Source organism: Monodelphis domestica, chromosome 2, assembly GCF_027887165.1.
Source record: "Monodelphis domestica isolate mMonDom1 chromosome 2, mMonDom1.pri, whole genome shotgun sequence".
NCBI classification, from domain to species: Eukaryota; Metazoa; Chordata; class Mammalia; order Didelphimorphia; family Didelphidae; genus Monodelphis; species Monodelphis domestica.
Window position 1 is genome coordinate 158,684,546 of NC_077228.1, and position 25,708 is coordinate 158,710,253.

The 25,708-nt window shown below is 36.6% G+C and overlaps 1 protein-coding gene across 1 annotated transcript in view; it reads right to left on the reverse strand.

Moving 5' to 3' along the window:
- DISC1 (DISC1 scaffold protein) overlaps positions 1–25,708 on the reverse strand; it is a 478,298-nt gene that overhangs the window by 75,892 nt on the left and 376,698 nt on the right. The window lies entirely within an intron of this gene.

Genomic DNA, 25,708 nt, shown 5'->3' on the forward strand with positions numbered 1-25,708 from the left:
CCAGGAGACATGATTCTATTTTCAATTGTCACTGATGATGTCTCCTTGGCCTCATTTTATCCTTGAGACTCATTTTCCTCATTTGAAATTAAGAGATATAAATAAAATAAAGAGATCGGAATAGATGAGTTTTTAAGGTTCCTCCTATAGGTGTGTCTATGGATGTCTATGAGGAAGGATAGCTCTGAGTTCTTTGGCTTCCCCAAATGGTCCAATGAGTTTTTGGTGTATAATTGAAAATTCTGAAGTTAAGACTATGGAAAATGAGAAAACAAATTGTTTGGCTCCTGGATTGCTATCTCAGATAAAGGGCAGGTTAGCTTCAAGCACTTTGAAGAGCTATTTATTCTTTAGGTAGCAAAAGATCCGATATTTTAAAAAAGACTGGAGGATAAGTTTGTTTGTTGGTTTGCTCATATAATAGTTATATGATAAGTGAGAAAATAGAAATCATTACAATTTTCTTGATTTGTATTTGATTGAATCATACTAGGTTTTCAAAGGTGTTTAATTTTTTTATGTCTGGCTTAAGGTGCCTAGAAAAGAGGATTTGTATAAATTCTCCAAATATAACTAATTTTAAGCTTCTTTCAAATTTTTACTTGATTGTGACTCCAAGATTTCCTACTTCTGTGCCTTTGCTTATGACTTTTCTTGCCTTTAGAAGGTCCATCACACCATCTCCATCTGTTGGCATTCTGTTAGATTGAGGATGCTACCATTGAAAGACAAACAGCTCAGTGGAAGAGGGATAGGGGAGTAAAGGTGACAGGTGCTATTTATTCCCTAAACTATGAAGAATCACCCCACAGCATATCCTTGGTACAGGTGTTCAAAAGAGCATGGTAGTTATGTAAGTCGGTTCAGAGAAAAGGAATATGAATGAGAGGGAGGAATGAATAGGTACAGTATGTCAGCATGTTATGAGGATGTATCAGGAATATGAATATGAGATTAGATGGAGTAAACATGAGTGCAGAAAGGTCTGTCTGGGAAAAGGGTGTGGAGAGTAAGTACTACAGGACATATGGAAGCTGGTATGGTCTGCCTATAGTTTTTTGATTCTGAATGAATGAGATCTACATTAGTTTGGGGCCCTCAGTTTTTCTATTACATTTATTTGAAAATGGTCCATAACATCAGAAACTACTAAGGGGTAGCTTAAATGACAATGTATAAAATAACTTGATTGGGAGTTAGTTGAATGGCAGGATGGGGGAGTCCAGAATGCTACAAGTTTAATACAATAAAAGACCCTGGGTGATTCTAAGAAGAGGAAATAGAGTTTTGGAAATCCAAACTCCAGTTAATTACACAGAGAAAAAAACATTCAGATGATTTGTAGTACTAAAACATCTGATCACAAGTACCCCCAACAAAGCTCCCCAGGTTGTAAGTACTCTGTAGGTAAGTACAGTAAAGCAAAAAAAAAAACCATCAGAATATAAGTAGTGATATAAAAATACATCTTCATGACTGCACAGGGTTCATTTCTTATAGGTGTCTACATCACCAAAAGGTACACATAGAAAGAATATAGAAGATCAGGAAATATCCATGTATGGTACCCAAATAAGGGGATCATGTGGCCAGAGCATATATTTGAATAAGGGGCAACATACCAGGAAACATCATGATACAAGGATGGAGGAAGCCAAATAAAATTCCACCTCTACTGCTGCAGAGCTACTCTTTATTAGTCTATGCTGATGTCAGTCAGGACAGATTAAAGCCACAATCTCTCTTATATTTAAACATGTATTTACATGAGAGATGTAATACTCATTCTCTACCAGTTTTGGCAGTTCATAATTGCTGGATATCTTGGTTCTGAATTAGATGCCACAACTTTACTTTCTACTGGACATTATCTTGTCTCTAATGGCATCTCAACTGGTCTTGTGGTTGCCAAAGGTCTCTTACTACCATCTTCTGGACTTCTACTCTTCAGGGTCATTTTGGGGGGTTATCAGTTCTCTGAAAGGGGACAGTGACTAAAAAGCCTCTCCCTAACAAAGGTAAATTGACAACTCTTTTAGTTTAGGCTTGAGGCTATGAGCTGCCTCATCTAGCCACAATCAACAAAACACAGCTGGAATGCCTTCATATTAAGATTCATTATATTCTTTTGACTATGTCTGGTACTAATTTAAATCTTATGGTCCCAGAAAACTATAGGAAGTAGAGTTAGGAAATTCATTTCAACTCCTGTTGGATCCCTGATGTAGGTCCTATGCTCCCAACATCCATTTTGGAGACTGTACACAAATCCCCACAGGAACTATCAACTTTACCTGGCTCCCAAAACCCTCTTTGATTTTCATGAAAAAAAAAATATTGAGCAAAGAACAAAAGTGAGGCGGAACAGCTCAAACCATTGCCTCCTCCCTATCTTCGTTCACATTCCTGTTTTTATTATGTATATCTGCCAACAACAACAAATCTCTGATTTTTGCTCTGTCTTCTGGCCAGAACAAAACCTCACTATGTCCCTAGAGGTATCTAAATGACATAGCAATACTCATGAGTGTCTGGTATTTTTATCCTTTTTATTTTTTAGTTAGAACAGCATCCTCTAGTAGTCACTTTGTAAATACCTTCCTGAAGACAAAACCTTTCCTCATTAAACTACCTGAAGCTCCAGAGAGCTGAATCTTTGGAATTATTACTGTCACTAGACTCATATGAAAACAGCCAAGCAGCTGCCACACTGCAAGTTAAAACATTTTAGATGAACATGTTCCATTTCACTTACTAGCACTGTGATACTGGGCAAGAAAAGTCACCTCTGAGCCTCAGTTTCCTCATCTGTAAAATCAGGACAATAATATACTTAAACTGCCTACCATATAGGATTACTTTAGAGTAAAGTACTTCATACACCTTAAGATACTATGCAAATGGAAGTTATTTTTTCTGTAAGCATTAAGCTTGGAATATTACTTTGGGGGAAAAAAACCAGAATCTATTCTATAATCAAAAGCCTCAAAAGTGAAAATACACTTTTAAATCTCCTTAAACATTCACATGAGGCAGCATAATTTTATTATCTCATTTTAGTTGGAGAAAGTTAAGATATATTTTTCCTAAGTCAATTTTGTTCATTGACTAACTAACTGTCCATGAACTTAGGGGATCAATGATAACCAAGAACTCTTAAAAACTGATCTTTTTATTTTTCTTTTCTCATTTGTTTTTTTTTCTTCTTTTTCCTCCTTCTTCCTCTTTCCTCCTTATCTACTTCTTAAATCCTTTCAATTTTGACTCCACCTGACCAACCAAACACCTATAGCCATGTTGGTGAACCTATAGAAACATTTGCTAGAGGGGGCTGCTCTCCTCCCCCTCTCCACTGTGCCTAAGGACATTTTTCATATCAACTATCCCTCTGCCCAGTAGCCCAATGGGAGGGAGCACTTTGTTCCCTCTACTCTGGGGTGAGGGGGTGGCATGCATGTGAGGGTTGCAATTTGGGCATTGGTCTCTAAAAGGTTCACCATCACTTACCTATTAAGAGTTAGCTCTAGTGTTATGTATGTCATGAGCATAAATTCTAAGAATGAGGACAGGTCAGTTGTTGAATCAAATTCTAGGGCTCCAAATGGAAGTGAGAGTCAAAAGAAGATAATATTAGGTCTCTGTGGCTATTGGCAGTTCCTGGGTGTGAGGGAAATTAATCTTAATAGCTCCCTTCATTTTAGACATGTAATCATTCATTCAATCAAAATTAAGAACCTGCTAAGTAAAGAGCACTCTATCCAAAGTGCTGGTGCATAGGGAGTTTATATATTTTAGATAGGATCCTATTCAAGCAAGGGGATGACATCAACACAGATTGTCACAATAAATATGATTATATGATAAGATGATCAGGGCATCACAAAGCAAAAAACTATGTGAGGTATGAGGGGAAGAAAAGAGGAAATAAATAAATAAATAAATAAATAAATAAATAAATAAATAAATAAATAAATAAATAAATAAATAAATAAAGAGGAGGGGAAGCATTTATTTGGTAAACCCGTGATATAACAACACTGGTACCCAACTGGTACAACACTTTAAGGACCACAGAGATACAGTAACTACCATACTAGTCGGGTACAAATATATCTTTTAAATTAACAGAAATGTTACTGGAACAAGTAAAATCAAGACCACAAGTATTTATTACAAAGAAAGGTGAAACAGATCCTGCCTCAGAAGCTCACATTCTAATGCAAACAACTATATATAAATAAGCTATATACAAGATTAATCAGAAATAGTCTCAAAATGAAGGCACCAAGACTAAAGAAAATGAGAAAGGCATCTTTAAAAAGATCAAGCATTAGCTGAGATTTGAAGCCAGAGAAGCCAAAAAATGGAAATGAGAAGGAAGATAATTCTAAGCATAGAGTGAAAATCCCCCCCAAAAAGAGAGATATGGGTGGCACAAGTGAAGAATGGCAAGAAGTAGCATTTTCTCTAATTACTCACCTGAACAAATATTGTAAGAGAGATTATGGTATAGGGGAGATGGTCTGTTTTGACATCAGGAAGATTTTGGTTCACTCCTGGCACCTACCACCTAGTAATCTGTGGCCCTGGGCAATCCATTTAAGCATTCAGTGCCCCAGGCAACTCCCATTGATGCAGTTAAGAGAACCAAATCTAGAGTCAGAAAGAAACTGAGCTCAAATCCAACCTCATACCCTTACTATGTGATCTTAGGCAAGTCACTAACAATCTTTGCCTCCATAAAAAAAAAAAAGCTGTAAAATGAGAATGATAATAGCACCTACCTCACAGGGTTGTTGTGAGGATCAAATGATATAACGTTTACAAAGCCCACTACATAATAAACAATATATAAATGCTTATACTTGTTCCTTTCCCTTCTGTATCTATAAATTTCAGATGACTTAATAACATGAATTGATAGAAGTAATTTCCTAACCAGGAATTCCTTAACAAATTTAACAGTTCCAAACTATAACAAAAACAAAGTAACTCAATAATAAAAGTTAATCATGGATTTAGGCAAAGAAACTTAGAGATTAAGTCCAGTCTTCATTTTACAGATGAGGAAATTGAGGTTCAGGGAGGTAAAATGATATACTTAGTTGATATTCTTGCCTGAAGTTGTGACTCTTCCTGACCCCAGTGGAGGTTTTCTTGGCAGATATTGGAGTGGTTTGTCATTTCCTTTGCCAGCTTTTATAGATGAGGAGCTGAGGCAGAGTGAAGCGACTTGTCCAGGATCACAAAACTAGCCTCTGCAGGGAAGGAGGAATAAGGACATGGTGCATGCATGCTGACTGCCTAGCCAAAGGGCTTTGAGGGCACATACACAGTTATCATAGCAATCCAATTAGTACCTAAAGCTGTAAGTACTAATGGAAAGCTTCAAGCTATCTCACAAGTGCTCCTTCGTGGTTAGACTTAAAGTTATAAATTCCTCTCAACTCTATCAAGCCCCAAACTCCTCATTTTCTAATGCATAAATTGAAGTTCATACAAGTAATGGGACTTTTTCATTGTCACACAGCTAGTACAGCAGTACTGGTTCAAGAATCCTGGTTTCCCGGGGCAGCTAGGTGACTCTGGATTGAGAGCCAGGTCTAGAGGTAAGAGATCCTAGGTTTAAATCTGGCCTCAGACACTTCCTAGCTGTGTGACCCTGGGTAAGTCACTTAACCCCCATTACCGTTCCAAGACAGAGGGTATGGGTGTAAAAAAAAAAAAATCCCTTGCTTCCTAATGATAAGAGTCAGGTTTTTGTTATTAGCAGTCACATTTCTTCTGTAGCATCTAGTTCCTTGAAGATAGGATTATGTCTCTTCCTTCTTTGCTTTCCAATACTCATAATGTAATAGGCGGTCGATCAATCTTTCTATGAATTTGTTTTGAGGAGGCTGGAGGGGAGAAGGAATATAATTTTCAATGTAGAAATTAAAGCCTGGACCAGGGTAAACAGAGGTAGAAGCAATAAAGTTTCTTTGTATTATTTGCTTTATTTAATAGAATTAGAAGGCTGAAGGATTTGTCATGACAATAATACAAGAAATGAGGAACAGTCAGACTGATACTATCAGATTGTCACAGTGACTTCTGGGAAACCCATCACTACCACTATAAATTAATAACAGAATGACCACAGTGACCATGGTACTCTAAAACACCAGAAGAGGAAGCTACAAAGGCTCCTCATTGGTTGAATACTGATTGAGCATGAGACATTTTGGAGGACAAAAAAAAAAGTCCTCCCAACAATACTCATTGAAAATGAGACACAGTCTCATCTTTGAGGAAAATAGTTCTTGGATTTCAAAGGACATCATGGATCAATTTGATAAAAAATTAACTTTTTTTTTTAATGTTAACTCCTAGCTAAATGAAGGAGATGAACAGAAAGGAGCTACCCAAAGGTATTCTCAGAAACTTTTTTTAATTCTCAAAAAAATTTAAAAATCAGCACAGCTCTGTGGTTCTGCATTTAAATGCTAAATGATTGATAACAAGCTCTTTTGTTTATTTGAAGAGTAAAACCAGACATGGATATTAGCTACTGAACATCAGTATGAAGTCTACATATACTATATAAGGTACAATATTGGTGATTAAATCAGATACACAAAAGAACATGAAGTGGGCTAAGTAAAATCAGCTTGCTCACTTCTTAATTTTGTGAAATTTGCTTATGTACCCATTGACAAAATTCAGAAGATGTTACCCTGACAAAATCAAATCATTTATACAGAATTCAGAAGAAGATCCAGCCTTCACTGAATCTCACCTGCCTCTTTTCTCCCCTCTTTTCAATCCCTCCTTCACTGGGCTGCCAAAGAGATTCTCCTAATGCATAGATGTGACCAGATCATTGTTAGGCTGAAATTAATCAGTTGACAAATATTTATTAAGTACTTACTATGTACCAGATACAAAGAAAAGGGGGGAAATGGTCACTCTCCTAAAGCAGCTCACATTCTAACAGAGGAGCAATATGAACATAAATACATACAAATGAAATATATACAGAGTAGGTGGAAGAAAACCACAGAGAGGAAGGTTCTAGTAGCTCAATGGAATAGAAGGTGATAGTTTTTTAATTGAATTTATAATAATCCAGAGACTTTAAGAGGCAGAAATGAAAAGGAAATCCCTATTCAGTGCCAAATCAATCAAACTACCCAAAAATTATTTCATGGATATGGAAAAAATAATAACAAAATTCAGCTGGAAGAAGAAAAGGGTAAGAATATGAAAAGGAATTGATTTTTACAAGTTTTTATCTGCACATTAAATAGTGGCTTAGAAATGGATGGTGCTGCAAACATCAACAGCATGGAAATTGGTTCTGATCAAGGACACATCTAACACCCCGTGGAATTGCGCGTAGGCAACGAGAAGGGTGGGGATAGGGGAGGGAGGAATAGAATATGATTATTTTAACCAAGGAATAATGTTTGAAATTGACCAAATAGATAAAATAAAGTAATCGAAAAAAAAGAAATGGATGGTGCTGAGGCAACTAGGTAGCTTAGTGGATAGAGAGCCAGGCCTGGAGATGGAAGGTCCTGAGTTCAAATTTGGTCTCAGAAATTTGTGATCTTGGGCAAGTCACTTAGCCCCAATTACCTAGCCTTTATCACTCTTCCGCCTTGGAAACAATACTTAATATTGATACTAAGACATAAGGTGAGTTGGTTTTTCTTTTTTTTTTAATGAAAGTTTCTCTGTCATTAGATAGAGTATTCTCTGTTCTAACACAATTACCACAAGTCTCTTGAACATTAGATGGACTTTTTATTCCTGATAGAAATGGCCATTTAAAAAAATGATTTCTTTTATTGTGGGCAGAGGCATGGAAAAGGAGGAAGAAGGAAGAGGACACTCTGGGAGACCAAACCTGCTTTAAACTTCCTTGCCAGATGATAGATGGTGAGTGCTTATGTTACATAAAAGATAAACTCCGAGTTCCAATTTCACCTGCTGTGCCTGTCACAATTTAATTGGATATGATCTGATACAGTAATTCTCACTTACCCAGTTCAGTCCTGCCCCTACATGTAATCTCAGGATGCCCTTGAAACACAAGGCTTAATAAATCAGCACTATTCAATGACAAAAAAGTAAAATACAAGCACACCAGTTGGAGAAAGCAGGTCAGTGGAAAGCTAACACGATTCTTTCAAAGCAGCTTCTTACCAGCAGGTTCCCCACACATGGGTCCTCACCAAATGTTTTAGCTAAATGCAAAGACACAATAACTTTCAGCAGCCCTCCCCACTGATGGCAGCAGGCTGTGACTGTACTCTTGCTTTCTAATAGTTGGAATTGATAGAGTCATCACTTGGAACTTTGTTTAATTTTTTCTTGTTGTTTAGTTGTCTTAAAATTCTATTTAGGAGACTTCCGGGTAATCATGGCTGCAATCTAGACGCCGCACGTTTCCTCTCCCCAGCACCGAACGAAATAGACTACATCAAAGGAGCATAAAATCACCTTTGGAGGAACAGAAGGACTCTCCAGTACCTCACAGAGGCAAAGGTACGTGGGGCTTGAACATTTCCACACTAAAATAAGAAGGAAAAGCTTGCACAGAAAAGTGAACTGAGCCGCCCTTCCCCCACCCCACCTCCCCCACTAAACCAGAGTGAGCTACCTGAGCGCTCACCGGGACAGCGAGTGAGTGGGGAGCGTCTCTGTCTGGGGGGGCACTCCAGGGTCCTTGGGATCTGGGGACTGCCAGGAAAAAACGTCTCAGGGCGCTTTCACTGGAGAAGCCAGCGGACTTCGGGCGGGCTGCGCTGAACAAGGCGCACGGATTATCTGGGCGGAGCTGAATACCTGGGCTCGGAGGCTGGGAAGAACTAGTCTGAAGCAACCTAAATTCACAGAAAAACCACTCTTATAACCCAGACCCCAGACCAAAAAGGAAAGGGAAATAAAACCACCAAAGGGATGGCTCACATGGCCCAAAATCAAGCCTCCAGGAAGAAAGGGAAAAAAGTGACTATTGAAAACTTTTATGGTGGAAGTACCCAAGGGAAAGAGGAGAATGAAGAGGAAATCCAAAAAAATTCAGAACACGCCTCCCAAAATGGAAACTATCAACAAGCTCTGGAAGATCTCAAACTGGAACTTATCCAAAAGATGGAAACCTTCTGGAAAGAAAAATGGGAGAAAGAGATCAGCTGTCTGACAGATAAGACTGCTCAATTGGAAAAAGAACTCGAAGCAGCCAATACAAGGGCAGACAAGGCTGAAAAGCAAATCCAGTCCCTAATGACCAGAATTAAGGACCTCGAAGAAAGTGAGATGATAAAACAGCAAGAATCAATAAAGCAAACCCAAACAATTAATGAATTGGAAGAAAACAGAAAATATCTCACTGAGAAGGTCACGGACCTGGAGAACAGAGGAAGACGAGAAAATCTCCGTATCATCGGTCTCCCAGAAAAACCAGAGGTAAACAACAAATTGGATTTTATTCTAGAGGAGATTATAAAAGAAAATTGCCCCCACGTTCTGGAGCAAGGGGGCAAAATAGAAATAGAAAGGATTCATAGAACACCTTCTATACTAAATCCCCAAAAGACAACACCTAGGAATGTAATTGCCAAATTCAAGAGCTTCCAAGTAAAGGAGAAAATCCTACAAGAAGCCAAGAAGAAGAGCTTCAGATACAAGGGGGCTCCCATAAGGATCACACATGACTTAGCGGCTAACACACTAAGAGACCGCAAAGCATGGAACACGATATTTAGAAAGGCAAGAGAGCTGGGTCTCCAACCAAGAATCAACTACCCAGCAAAACTGACTATATACTTCCAGGGGAAAGTATGGGCATTCAACAAAATAGAAGATTTCCAAGCATTTGCTAAGAAAAGACCAGAGCTCTGTGGAAAGTTCGATATCCAAGCACAGAAAGCAAGAGAAACATGAAAAGGTAAATATGAAAGAAAGGGAAAAGGAGATAAATCTTATCTTTCTCTTTAAGTCAAACTCTCTTCTATAAGGACTACATTTACATCTAATTATATATATTAATATGTGGGGAAAATGTTTTGTGTAACTCTCATAAATTGTATCATCATAAGAGTAGTTAGAAGAAACATGCATAGGGAAAGATTGGGGAATCAAGAAGATTTGGGGAAAGTTGGGGCAAAAAAAGGAAAAGGGAGGGGGGAACCGTGATAATACTAAGATTAACTTCAAGAAATAGGGGGGGAATCAATAGAATAAACTTTCCCATATAAAGATACACATGGGAAGGGGAGGGGAAGAACTCTCATATGAGAAGGAGAGGAAGAGAGCGTGAAGTGGAAGTACTTAAACCTTACTCTCAGTGAAATCAAATCTGAGAGGGAAGAACATCTAGATCCAGTGGGATCCTGAATTCTATCTTATCCATTAGGGCAAGAAAGAAAGGAAAATTAAGGAGGGGGAGGGGGGAGGGAGCACAAAAAGGGAGGGAAGGAGAGGGGGGAGGGGAAGGGAGCATAAAAAGGGAGGGGCTAGAAAGGGAAGCATCTCAAGGGAGGGGACTAGGGGGACTGACCTAAAGTAAATCACTGGTTCAAAAGGAGAAAGCTAAAGAAGAAAGGTCAAAACTAGGGGAAGACATCAAAATGCCAGCGAATCCACAAATAACAATCATAACTTTGAACGTGAATGGGATGAACTCACCCATAAAACGCAGACAAATAGCAGATTGGATTAGAACACAAAACCCTACCATATGTTGTCTTCAAGAAACACATATGAGACGGGTTGACACTCACAAGGTTAGAATTAAAGGTTGGAGTAAGACCTTTTGGGCCTCAACCGATAGAAAGAAGGCAGGAGTTGCAATCATGATATCTGACAAAGCCAAAGTACAAATAGACCTGATCAAAAGGGACAGGGAAGGTAAATATATTCTGCTAAAAGGAAGTATAGACAATGAGGAAATATCACTAATCAACATGTATGCACCAAATGGTATAGCATCCAAATTTTTAATAGAGAAACTAGGAGAATTGAAGGAGGAATTAGACAGTAAAACCATATTGGTGGGAGACTTGAACCAACCACTATCAAATTTAGATAAATCAAATCAAAAAATAAATAAGAAAGAGGTAAAAGAGGTGAATGAAATCTTAGAAAAATTAGAATTAATAGACATATGGAGAAAAATAAATAGGGACAAAAAAGAATACACCTTCTTTTCAGCACCACATGGCACATTCACAAAAATAGATCATACACTAGGTCATAGAAACATGGCACTTAAATGCAGAAAAGCAGAAATATTAACTGCAGCCTTTTCAGATCACAAGGCAATTAAAATATTGATCGGCAAGGGTACATGGAGACCCAAATCAAAAATTAATTGGAAATTAAATAACATGATACTCCAAAATCATTTAGTTAGAGAAGAAATCATAGAAACAATTAACAATTTCGTTGAAGAAAATGACAACGGCGAAACATCCTTTCAAACCTTATGGGATGCAGCCAAGGCAGTACTTAGAGGAAAATTCATATCCCTGAGTGCATATATTAACAAATTAGGGAGGACAGAGACCAAGGAATTGGAAATGCAAATCAAAAAACTTGAGAATGAACAAATTAAAAATCCCCAGAAGAAAACCATACTAGAGATCCTAAAAATTAAGGGAGAAATTAATAAAATAGAAAGTGACAGAACTATTGAGCTAATAAACAAGACTAGAAGCTGGTACTTTGAAAAAACAGACAAAATAGACAAAGTACTGGTTAATTTAATTAAAAAAAGGAAAGAAGAAAGGCAAATTAATAGCATCAAGGATGAAAAGGGGGATCTCACCTCAAATGAAGAGGAAATTAAGGCAATCATTAAAAACTACTTTGCCCAACTATATGGCAATAAATTTACCAATCTAGGTGATATGGATGAATATTTACAAAAATATAAATTGCCTAGACTAACAGAAGAAGAAATAGTTTTCTTAAATAATCCCATATCAGAAATTGAAATCCATCAAGCCATCAAAGAACTGCCTAAGAAAAAATCCCCAGGGCCTGATGGATTCACCAGTGAATTCTATCAAACATTCAGAGAACAGTTAACCCCAATATTACACAAACTATTCGACATAATAAGCAAAGAGGGAGTCCTACCAAACTCCTTTTATGACACAAGCATGGTACTAATTCCAAAGCCAGGCAGGCCAAAAACAGAGAAAGAAAACTATAGGCCAATCTCCCTAATGAATATAGATGCAAAAATCTTAAATAGGATACTAGCAAAAAGACTCCAGCAAGTGATTAGAAGGGTCATCCACCATGATCAAGTAGGATTCATACCAGGGATGCAGGGCTGGTTCAACATTAGGAAAACTATCCACATAATTGACCACATCAACAAGCAAACCAACAAGAATCACATGATTATCTCAATAGATGCAGAAAAAGCCTTTGATAAAATACAACACCCATTCCTACTAAAAACACTAGAAAGCATAGGAATAGAAGGGTCATTCCTAAAAATAATAAACAGTATATATCTAAAACCATCAGCTAATATCATCTGCAATGGGGATAAACTAAATCCATTCCCATTAAGATCAGGAGTGAAACAAGGATGCCCATTATCACCTCTATTATTTGACATTGTATTAGAAACACTAGCAGTAGCAATTAGAGAAGAAAAAGAAATTGAAGGCATCAAAATAGGCAAGGAGGAGACCAAATTATCACTCTTTGCAGATGACATGATGGTCTACTTAAAGAATCCTAGAGATTCAACCAAAAAGCTAATTGAAATAATCAACAACTTTAGCAAAGTTGCAGGATACAAAATAAACCCACATAAGTCATCAGCATTTCTATATAATTCCAACACAGCTCAGCAGCAAGAACTAGAAAGAGAAATCCCATTCAAAATTACCCAAGACAAAATAAAATACTTAGGAATCTATCTCCCGAGACAAACACAGGATCTATATGAACACAACTACAAAACACTTTCCACACAACTAAAACTAGACTTGAACAATTGGAAGAACATTAACTGCTCATGGGTAGGACGAGCCAATATAATAAAAATGACCATCCTACCCAAACTCATCTATCTATTTAGTGCCATACCCATGGAACTCCCAAAAATTTTTTTTACTGATTTAGAAAAAAACATAACAAAGTTCATTTGGAAAAACAAAAGATCAAGGATACCCAGGGAATTAATGAAAAAAAATACAAAGGAAGGGGGTCTTGCAGTCCCAGATCTCAGACTATATTATAAAGCAGCGGTCATCAAAACAATTTGGTACTGGCTAAGAGACAGAAAGGAGGATCAGTGGAATAGACTGGGGGCAAGCAACCTCAGCAAGACAGTATATGACAAACCCAAAGATCCCAGCTTTTGGGACAAAAATCCACTATTTCATAAAAACTGTTGGGAAAATTGGAGGACAGTGTGGGAAAGATTAGGCTTAGATCAACACCTCACACCCTACACCAAGATAAATTCAAAATGGATGAATGACTTGAACATAAAGAAAGAAACTATAAGAAAATTAGGCGAACACAGAATAGTATACATGTCAGACCTTTGGGAAGGGAAATACTTCAAAACCAAGCAAGAATTAGAAAGAATTACAAAATGCAAAATAAATAATCTGGATTACATCAAATTAAAAAGTTTTTGTACAAACAAAACCAATGTAACCAAAATCAGAAGGGTAGCAACAAATTGGGAAACAATCTTCATAAAAACCTCTGACAAGGGTTTAATTACTAAAATTTATAAAGAACTAAATCAATTGTACAAAAAATCAAGCCATTCTCCAATTGACAAATGGGCAAGGGACATGAACAGGCAATTCTCAGCCAAAGAAATCAAAACTATTAATAAGCACATGAAAAAGTGCTCTACATCTCTTATAATCAGAGAGATGCAAATCAAAACAACTCTGAGGTATCATCTCACACCTAGCAGATTGGCTAACATGACAGCTATGCAAAGTAATGAATGCTGGAGGGGATGTGGCAAAGTGGGGACATTAATTCATTGCTGGTGGAGTTGTGAATTGATCCAACCATTCTGGAGGGCAATTTGGAACTATGCCCAAAGGGCGATAAAAGACTGTCTGCCCTTTGATCCAGCCATAGCACTGCTGGGCTTGTACCCCAAAGAGATAATGGACAAAAAGACTTGTACAAAAATATTCATAGCTGCGCTCTTTGTGGTGGCCAAAAATTGGAAAATGAGGGGATGCCCCTCAATTGGGGAATGGCTAAACAAATTGTGGTATATGTTGGTGATGGAATATTATTGTGCTAAAAGGAATAATAAAGTGGAGGAATTCCATGTGAACTGGAACAACCTCCAGGAAGTGATGCAGAGCGAAATGAGCAGAACCAGGAAAACATTATACACAGAGACTGATACATTGTGGTACAATCGAAGGTGATGGACTTCTCCATAAGTATCAATGCAATTTCCCTGAACAATCTGCAGGGATCTAAAAAAAAAAAAATACTACCCACAAGCAGAGGATAAACTGTGGGAGTAAAAACACCGCTGAAAAGCAACTGCTCGACCACAGGGTTGGAGGAGATAAGACTGAGGAGAGACTCTAAATGAACACTATAATGCAAACTCCAACAACAGGGAAATGGGTTCGAGTCAAGAACACATGTGATAACCAGTGGAATCATGCGTCGGCTATGGGAGAGGGAAAGGCGGGGGGGGGGGGGGGGGGGGAGGGGAGGAAAAGAAAACGATCTTTGTTTCCAGTGAATAATGTATGAAAACGACCAAATAAAATAATATTAAAATTAAAAAAAAAATTCTATTTATTTCACTTGCCTAGGAGTAAATATTGGAGGTTTTCTATTCTTACCATCTTCCCTAAGTCTGGTACCTAATATATACCTATATACAAATACTCACATGCATATGAAAGCACCTGTGCACAAATATAATCATTGAACAGGGGAGTAGAAGGAGTACTGGATTTGGTGTTAGAAAACTGGGATTCAAATCATGACTTTGACAATGCCCATGAGACTATGGGCAAGGTCCTGAGTCTTATTTTGACCATCTGTAAGATGAGGGGATTGGACTAGATTTCTAAAACAGAGTCTTCCAGCTTTAAACCCTACATTTTCTGATTATCCTATTGTAAGCCGTCATTCATTCTACTTGGTGACAGAGTAGGAACAAAGTTTCAGATCTCGTTTTCGGAACAGAACAGCAGTTTTCCAACTGGTGTATGGAAATCACATCAAGATCCATAACTAATCCTCTTAGTGTGGTGGACTTGAAAGAGTGTTGGGTTCAGAGACCATGTTTTTTGATCCTTAGCTCCATTATTTACTAGCTGTGTACCCTTGTGAAAAATTCAGTGCTCTGAGCCTTGGTTTCCTTGACTTTAAAATGGAGAAAATAATACAAATGCTTATTTCATAGACTTTTATGATAAGAGTTTGTAAAACTTAAAACATTATAATGTTCATTATTAACTACTTTATAAGATTATTGCATTGGAAAGTCTTTATAAATTTGATAAAAGATAAATGAAAATAAATTTATCAGTATCATTCCTACCATTGTTTTTATCTATGTAATATCACTTATGTATCTTATATAGTGTTATTATTATTATTATTATTTTAAAGTATGAAAACCTTTTTTGACATTAGAAAAAAAATTTAAGGGGTTATCCTTTACGCAGGTGAATTTCAGTGAAGAAACAAGCGGTTCTTTTCAATCTAGTACAAGGGATTACTCCAGGTTATTGTTTTAGGTATCAAACCAGCATGACCCTATCAATTCCCAGTGCATACTGGGTCTAAAGTGTTACTCTGAGCTACTGCCCTTGAAAGATAAATATTGGCACACTCAGCAGGAGTGTCCTCTACTATAGAGGTAAGGGGGGCTCTTTCTGAGCTCAGGAGGGCCCTCACCATATGGAGCTTTAGGGGTGGAAGTCAACACCTTGGCCTGCCTTTGCAAGTAAGCAAGCAGTCAGCACATGTGGCAGAATGGGAAACACAGATGCAACCTGCTCCATGAGGCCAACAGATTTCAACAGGGAGGTAGGGGTGGGAAAGCTTATAACAACAACCTGAATAATGACACGACCTCCAGGTGTGTTCGTGGATAGATACTGTGCTACTTTAGTCTGATACTTTAAAAAAATACTGAGAGGAGAAAACATAGAACAAGAAAAGAGAAAGAGAAGAAAGTAGACAATATTTTTAAATTCTTGTGTATAAACACCATGGACATCAACCAAATAGATCATTATTATTAGTTACAGCAATTAGTTAACCTAAGTCTGCAATTTTATGAATATATGTATGTTATATATATATATATATATGTACATATGTAACCAAAATTGTGTTTTCTTAAATAACTGGCTGATTTTATAATCCTATGTATTTTATCTTATGCATTTAAAATTTTTATTTGGAGGAGGCCAAAGTCTTCACCAGACTGCCAAAAGGATCAAGATAAAAAACAAAAATTAAGAACCTCTAGATTAGAGGTGATTGTTCACTTTCCTTTCTTGGGACTTTTGTTAGATCTGTGATTTTTCTGACCAGTAGACTTCCCCTTCCAATATAAGTTGCAATCCCTCTGTACTTTATTAAAACATGAATATCTCATACAAGTATTACCATAAATCCCATAAAAAGTTTCTACCCATACTAGATATCATCTTTTTCTTTTAATATCTCAGTAATAACTTGAAGTTAGCTAGTTGTTATCCTGCATATTCATTATATTACTGGCTCACCTCCTTTTCTGATAATCCACATCCTTGCCAACATTTCATGTCACTTTTCATGCTTGGCATTTTTGGTAATATGGTGCATCATGGTTGTGCTTATTATATACATTTCCACTGGCTTTGGGTTATCTATAATTTTAGTTCTAAGCATGTGGTGGTCTCCAGGGATGCATGGCCATATAGTATTACCAAGAGACAATTACGTTAAAGAGATGGGCTTTAGAAGCATTAAGCATTGTCCTATTCATCATTTATTGTTTCTGTTATAAGTGTGTGTCTCCATAATGAGATGGTGGAAGTGGAGATGGTACTTTTTTAAATGTTTTCTAAAAAAATAAACAGCTTCATAGTGTGGAAAATACAGATCAAAAACAGGTGGTACTATTTTTAAAGGTCAAAACTGACACTACTATTGGTACAAAATGTTTTCTGACCAGGTGTTAGCTTGAAAGTCATTGTGAAGTACAAGGACTGATTGCCAAAACCTTTATTTATATTATAGAAAGGTTAATATCAATACTCATTACTTATAGCTGTCAGAGATTTCATGGTGAAGTGGAGAAGGCATTGGACGAAGTCAGATGACTTTTACCATTTACATTTCTATAACTGTGGACAAGTCACTTAATGTTACCTTAGTAAGTCTGTTTACTCATCTTTCAAATGGGGTATAGAATATTTGCAGTCTTCATGAAAGAATTCTGAGGCTCCTATAGATCATCAAGATGGAAAGCTCCGGAAAGTTAAAGCACTATAAAAATACTAGCTCTGTGATGGGAAGAGTTGTTTCATTTTTGTCTTTGTATCCTTGTATCAACAGTAGGCACTAAATCGCATTGTACTGGATTTTGCAATAAAGGCACAGACAGATGACATACTCATCAAGTTTGTATAAAACACAAATTGAGGAGACATAGCTGGACAAGATTAGGCAAACATACTGCACAATATTAGGCAATACTTAAAAAGATCTCAATGGACTAAAACAGTGAGCTGAATCTAGTATAATGAAATTCAACTGGGATAAATGTCAAGTCTTAGACTTGGTACAAAAAATCAACATCATAAGTCTAAGAAAGGAAAGACATAGACAACAGCTGTTCTAAACAATAACTGGAGGATTTAGGTTATACTAAAGCACAGTGGGAGTGAGCATTGTGAGGTGGTAGTCAAAAAAAAATTAATGTGACTTTGGGTTGCCTTAAGAAGGGCATACTTTAAAAAAGGGGGGTCATATTTCCTAGAAATTGTGAATTCATAGTGTTCCCCTTATTGGAAGTATTGTTTTCAGACTGAAGTGATATGGTTTAAGAAGGGATTTGAAAAATTGCAGAATGTCTGGAGGAAAACAATAGGTGCTTTAGTATTACCTAAATCATCCAGTTATTGTTTAGAGCAGCTCTTGTCTATCTATGTCTTTCCTTTCTTAGACTTATGATGTTGATTTTTTATACCTAGTCTAAGACTTGATATATATCCCAGTTGGAGTGTCCAAAAGTGGAAAGTATTGTGAGAGTAGTAGTGAGCTCTCCTTACTTTGGGTTCTTCAAATAGAAGTTGAATGACAACTTGTCAGCTATATTATAGTGGGAAATCTGTTTATGGATGATCAAACTAGATGGCTGCTGAGATTCCTGCCAATTCTTAAATTCTGTAATGATTCTGTCCCTATTATCTGAAAATGGTCATAGTAATCACTCAAAAAGGGAAAATACAAAGTGGTCCACAATCTAATATTTTCCCTTTCATTTCCATAACAATGGTAGTGGAGTGGAATAATAATGGAATGATAGAAAAGGGGACAAAGTATGCTAAAATTATATGATTCATAGATGGACTATAAACATTAATGTAATGTTAGTTGCCTTAAAGTACAATATTTATCCAATGATTGATAATTTGAAACTGATCCATATTAACAAAGATATTCTTGCTATATGTGAAACCAAAAGTCATAAGGATGTGTGGGTAAATGGAAATATGGCCCAGAGATTATCCTTAAAAAATCAAATAAAGGAATTGGAAGAGTAAAATTCATTAGGTGTCCAAAGTCAATAAGACATATCCTTTCATGGATCATCTCACTTTTCAGTGCTCAAAATGAGCATAAACCAAAAGACCACCATGAAGGAAACTGCAACATCTGCTGCAGAGGATAAAGAATTAGAGATATTCTCATTTTAATACTGATGGGATCATCCAAACTGAGTCACAATTCACCTTGATATACTTTAACACAAAGGTGGGCAAAAGGAAGGAGAGAAAATTCTATTAGGAAATTGTATGTAAGGATAAAAAATTATGAAAGAGGCCAAAGATTCATGGATAACACTCATTTCATTTCCTCATGACAGGAACACTTTTTTTGAGAATAGTTAGAAAGCCCCCAAATGGTAAATACCAAGGACTACAAGGGTGGGTGGGGGAACAAAAAGCTATTGCTTAACAAACAGAAATTAATTAGTTGAGAGAGAGACAGAGAGACAGAGAGAGACAGACAGAGAGACAGAGACAGAGAGAGACAGAGACAGAGAGAGAAAGAGAGAGAGAGACACACACACACAGAGAGATTATTGTATTAGTTATTAATAGATGATTAATTGGTTAGAGTAGAAGCCAATAAGACTCAATCAACCAATCATCATTGTTTTAGTACCTACTATGTGTCAAGCATGGTACTATGTAGAAAATAGAATGCTAGAATTATAGTCATGAAAACTCGAGTTATAATATTGCTTTCAGACACTAACTAGTTTACTAGCTGTGCTACCCTAGGCAAGCAACTACACCTGTTTACTCATCTATAAAATATAATAACATTATCCTCATCACAAAATTGTGCTGTGAAGATCAAAAGAAATAATATATCTTGAAGAGTGCTTTACATGCCTTAAAATGTTATGTGAATGTTAGCTATTATTATTACTAGGAATATAAATAACAAAGTGAGAGTCTCTCCCCAAAGGAAAAAGATGCAAAGATAGTACATGTAATTACTGGAGATTCAACCTGACTTGTTGAAACAATGGATGATGAGAAACCGGTATTCATTCTTCCTATCACAACATTTCTTATAGAAATTTAAAAGATTTAAAGAAATTGGCAAGGAGGTTTAAAAAGGGAAAAGGATAAGAAACTGCTTCAACAGACAAATGCTTGATCTCTGCCAGTTAGACACAGGAAAAGTTCATAAACATATTTGAAAAATGTTATAGTGTAAGACAATGGAAGATGATTATAATAAATATTACTTCATCAAACAACAAAGTAGGGAAATGGAAGCGAAGAGAAAGGAGGATAGAGGAAAGGGGAAAGAGAGAGGGATTGATGGAAGAATGACAAGGGAGATGGAGAGGGAAAAGATAATGATAGAGAAAAAGCAAGAAGGGGGATCAAGAGAAGGGAGAGGAGGCTTAAGAGAGAGAGGGAAAGAAGGAAGGTTTGGGAGAGACAGAGAAAAAAGAATCAATCCTGGGAAAATCTGAGTAATTCTTATCTCTGGTGTCTAAAGATAAAATAACAGGTAAGAAAAGAACCAAGCCATAAAGTCTTACAAAAAAATGTCACTTGGAGTTAAAAAAGAAACATCTCTCCCTTCTTCAATAAAACATGAATTCCCAAATACTTTTCCACCAGTAATCTGCAGATAATTTTAAAATGTGCAGAAGAGAAGGAAAAAGTAAATCTTATCAGCTGTGAACATGACATTACAAAACAGCTGAATTTCAGCTTTATCAAAACATTGGCCAGGGAACATAACATTTGGTTTTCCGCAGAACTAGGAAATGATGTGTAGAATGTGACACACCAACAGCTTGCTGCTGGGAGAAACAGCAATAACTCGCCAACAGATATTCGCAGAGAGTCAAGGGGCCCTCAGATAGCCATACTTCTGATTTAGGAATTTTGTATAAAGGTGTGTTGGATTCAAATGAAAGAAATGTATAAATTTCTACTATATGCTAAGTAAGGAAATGTATATTCATTAATTCCCTACTGTATGCAAAGCATATCCTTTACATTCCTACTGAATGCAAAATAAAAATGTACATTCATTAAATCTCTACTGTGTGCTAGGAAATACAAAGTTTAAATTAGACAATTTCCCTGGACACAAAGCTTACATAGTATAGTTATAAAATAAAACATGATAAAGTAGGATGTATTGGAAGGAGCACTTGATTTAGAATGGGTGGGGGAAGTTCTGAAGTCAGATTCTGTTTTAACCATGTATTATCTGTCTGGTTTTCATCAAGCATTTTGTCTCTCTGGATCTTAATTTCATTTATTTGTAAAATATAGGTTGGAAGGTCTTTAAAGTCCCTTCTAGTTCTAAATTCATGAATTATACCAACATTGCTATTGCTTTTTAAGATTAAAATTAATATTCACTACTCCAAGTATTATATTTTATAAGATTTATTAATAATAACTTGAAGTAAAGGAAAGTGATAGCCTGAGCAAAGAGCAGTATGCCCAGAACTGAGAAAAGTGGGAAGAGAGAGAGAGAGAGAGAAAGAGAGAGAGAGAGAGAGAGAGAGAGAGAGAGAGAGAGAGAGAGAGAGAGAGAGAGAGAGAGAGAGAGAGAGAGAGAGAAAGGTGTAGCAACAGTAACTTATCTTGAAAACATAAAGGCACAATGTAGGGATGAAAAAGGGTAGGATACTGGGAGATGTGGTTCAAGGGTGCAAAATTCTAATTATACAGCTTCCTTATTCATATAGCAGAAAGCTAGAAAATAATAGCTATAATAAAAGCACTTGTTATGTACTAGATACTGTGTGCCAAGTATTTGATAATTATTGTCATTTCATCTTCACAAAACCTTGAGAGGTAGATATATATTATTATTTCCATTTTACCAATGGGTAAATTGAGGCAAACAGAGGTTAAGTGACTTGTCCAGGGTTACATAGCTAATAAATAAGTGAGATCATATTTGAACTCAAATCTCCTTGACTCCAGGACCACCTCTTACCCATTTAATTATCCTGTTGTCCCCTGAAAAAGAGTAATAGTAATGGGAGGATATAATAGACAACTTAATTTTCTTTTTTTAATATGGTTACTAAGACAGTAGATCAGGAAACTATCACAGACACAGTTTGCCTACATTTTAGTAAAGCACTTTGACGAAGTTTTTCATGACATCCTTTTGGACAAGATGGTGAGATGTGAGCTCTTGCCCTCCTCCAGTGTCTTCTGTCTCTCTTGTTATTTCATTAATACCAATGAAACCTCAGACTGTGCATCTATTTTCCTTCAAACTTACTACATGACAAATCCTTCTATCCCTTTTCTGGTTATACATATCTAATGACATATCTATTACATTTCTTCCTTTGCATAATTCTTCCTTTGTATCCTATGTGTTGCCCATAGAAGCTTACTATGTACCTCTTTAACTTCCTTTTATTTGAATCACACCATAAATCCTTCAGAGACTGTGACATTCCAAAATTCACAGAATTTTCACATTGTCAGAAGAATAATAATGTTGGAGCATTAACTTCATTGATAACATTGGATGCTTAAAACCTTACTCCCTTCCTCCTATTCAAGTTTAGACCCAGTTCAACATCAACCCTGGGTGTTTGGCTAGACTGGCCTTCAGAAAGCAGATAATCTGTTTGGGGGCCAATATGAAATTATTCTAGCAAGGCAGAGTCTCTTAAAGGTTCTCCTCTGTTAGCACAATCCTTAGGAATCCAGATGCAATAGAAAAGAACACTGGTTTAGAATTAGTGGATCTGAATTAAAATCCTAGCTCAGTCGCTAATCTTTCTGAGATGTTGGAAAATATATTCAATCTTTCTGGGACTCTATCCTTACCTGCAAATGAGGGAGTCAAAGTAAATGTTTTCTAAGGTTCCTTCCCATTCTAAGACTATGATCCAATGACTTGGGATAAAATTGGTATATAATTCCAGTTCTGCCATTTTCTTCCTTCCTCTAGGGTAGAAATTCATGAGAAGAATCCATAATAAATTTAACAGCTCTGATGGCACATTGACCTTGTTTTAGTAATTGTCAAAGAATGAAAAGGTCAAGAGATTTATCTGCTCTTCAAAACACAGGCTGCTAGGTTCTCACTTAGACCTTCACTAAACTGTAATAGGGCTATTTGCCAAAGAGGAGGCCTAAAGGATACCCATGGTAGTGATCCTGAGGAGTCGTGACAAGTGAATTTAAAGGAGAAGGGAAGTCTCATCTCTGCTTGCTGTCATTGTCATAGAGTCACAGTATATTAGAGAATATCTTAGTGATCATCTATTCTACATCATTTTGTAGACTAATTCCTTTCACCTCCCTGTGCCTCATTTTCCTTCTCTATAAAAACAAATGTTGAATGAATGACTGAATAGATTCCAAACAAGATTTAGACTGTATTCTATCATTCTCATTGATGAGATATCCTTCCTACCTACTTAAAAGAACTGAATATTTAACCATTAAAAAAAGAAGAGGTAGGTATCACCATGGCACAAATCTAACTCATTTATACTCTGCATTTGAAAGAAGATACAAAAACAACAATGCTACAGAGTAGATAGTTTAATGCCAGGAAAGTCAAATTTCTCTGAGGCAAAAGTTTTGGATAGGAATCAAAACCATCACCAATTAGATTCCAATAGCCACTAAGGGGGGAAAAGTATAATCAAAATTATCTTAAGTAGTATCCATCTCCTGCTACCATTGCCTAATTTTGCATTTAGATTCCTAATAAGTTGGGATCAATCAGCATTGAACAATCAATATATTTGTGTATTTCAATTGAGGACATGTGAGTGAATTACAGGCATTACCAACTTACAAATGCCTAAGCTCCAAAGGTTCATTGATAATGAGTTGCTTGGAATTTGGCATATGTTTTCCCACAAAAACAACATTATACATGGTGGTTAGATTCCTAGACTAGACCACAAGAGCCTAATTAACCTAAAATGTACTAGCAATTCAATACTAATAGTTCTCTTAACCACTCCTCACCACTATTTATAACATTATTTCTATTAGAAAATGCATTCTTAGTTCCTAGTAGCTTATTTTGTAGGCAGCTAGTGGGCACAGTGGACAGTGCTAGGACTCCAGTCAGGAAGACCTTGCCTTAAAAAATCTGGCCTCCAACACTTCCTAATTGTGTGGCCCTGGGCAAGTCACTTAACTCTGTATCCCTTGGTTTCTTCATCTATAAAAAGAGCTGGAGAAGGAAATGGCAAACTACTTCAGTATCTTTGCCAAGAAAAATTCAAATTGGATCACAAAGAGTCAGACATGACTAAAATGACTAAACGACAGCAATGTAGCACAATGGATAAGAATGCTTGGACTCTGGAATCAGGAAGATCTTCAGTTCAAATCTGGCCTCAAACACTTACTATCTGTGCAACCCTGAGCAAGTCACTTAACCCTGTTTGCTTTAGTTTTTCCATTTGCAAAATGGAATAATAGCAAATACTCCTGAGAGTTGTTGTGAGAATCAAATGATATAATATTTGCAAAATACTTAGCATAGTGACTGGTACAAAATATGTGCTTAATAAATAATTCTTACCTACCTTATTATATATCAGCCATATATTTGATGGTAACAAAATATAGACAAATACTACAGAAATGCTGAAGCTGTCAGGCTGTAGGAAAGAAATGCCATAATTTCTCATTATTGTAATGATGATTATGGAATTGGCTGGCAGAGCGCTAAGCAAAATGGCAGAAAGGGGAACTCTTACCTATTGGAATACCAACAAAGGAGAAAACAAGAAAAGGTAGCTTCTGCTGCCATAGTGACCAGAAAGCCCATATCTTACCTCATATCCTCTGCCAGCTTGCCCTGGCATATGACATTTGCATGCCCAGTCTCAGCACTTATTAACCCACTCCCAACCCCAAGAGGTTGAGAGAGAAATGGGGTGGGGACAAGCCACCTCTCTGCTCTCATAACTGCCTTTTGTGACATAATGCCCCCACCTCAACTCAATTTATTTTTTATTTTTTACTCTAGGTGAAAAAATTCCTAGTTACAACTTGCTAGCTGGCACTAATGTGTTATGATTGAAACTCACTTTTAGTTCTTGCCTTCAGATATTGTGTTTTGAGTTATGATCATGTGAAAGCAATGTATTGAAGAAGGTGAGAAAATACTGTATCATCTTCAATAACCTACTAAAAGTCTGTCTCCCTCTCCACAAACATATACTAAAGAGCCCAAGATGCATGGACATTCTAAAATAGCCTAATATAAATTCCATATACAGGAAACTAAGTGAGAACAATTTTCTCTGCCTCATTCAAATTATGCACTAAATGCCTGGATTCATAAAAAAACAAATGAGAAAAAGAGGACATTTAAAATCTAATTTTAAAATGTAGGTCCTAAGGCACAGCAGTAAGAAATGCATTTACACATATAATTGTATCTCCAAATACTTAGTGGCAGAATCTAGTGCCCGTTGGCTAATGTAATCTTTTGACTTGTCACAGAGCCTCCCCCATGTAATCACATGAAGCCAGGTCTCCTTTCCTTTGACCTCCTCCTCTTTCTCATTCTTCCATCCATTCTCTTGACTCTTGATCCTACACTCCACCTTCCCTTTATTTCTTGCATAATTTATTCCACATAAAATTATTTAAAAGATCAGTGCATTTAGAGCTTTAAGAAAGTATGAGAAACTGTCTGGGCAACTAGGTGAAATAGTGGATAGAGTTCTGGGGTTGAAGTCATACAATCCTGAATTCAAATCCTACCATGGAAATGTACTAACTTTATGACTTTGAATAGGTAGGTCATTTTTCAAATTCAATCTTATCTTATTCTTAATTCTGAATTATCCATCTTGTCCCCTTTCTCTACCCATTGAGAAGGACAGAAAAACAAAAAAATTATAAGTATGGGCAAGTGATTTAACTTCTCATTGCCTCGGTTACCTCATCTATAAAATGTTGATAATAAT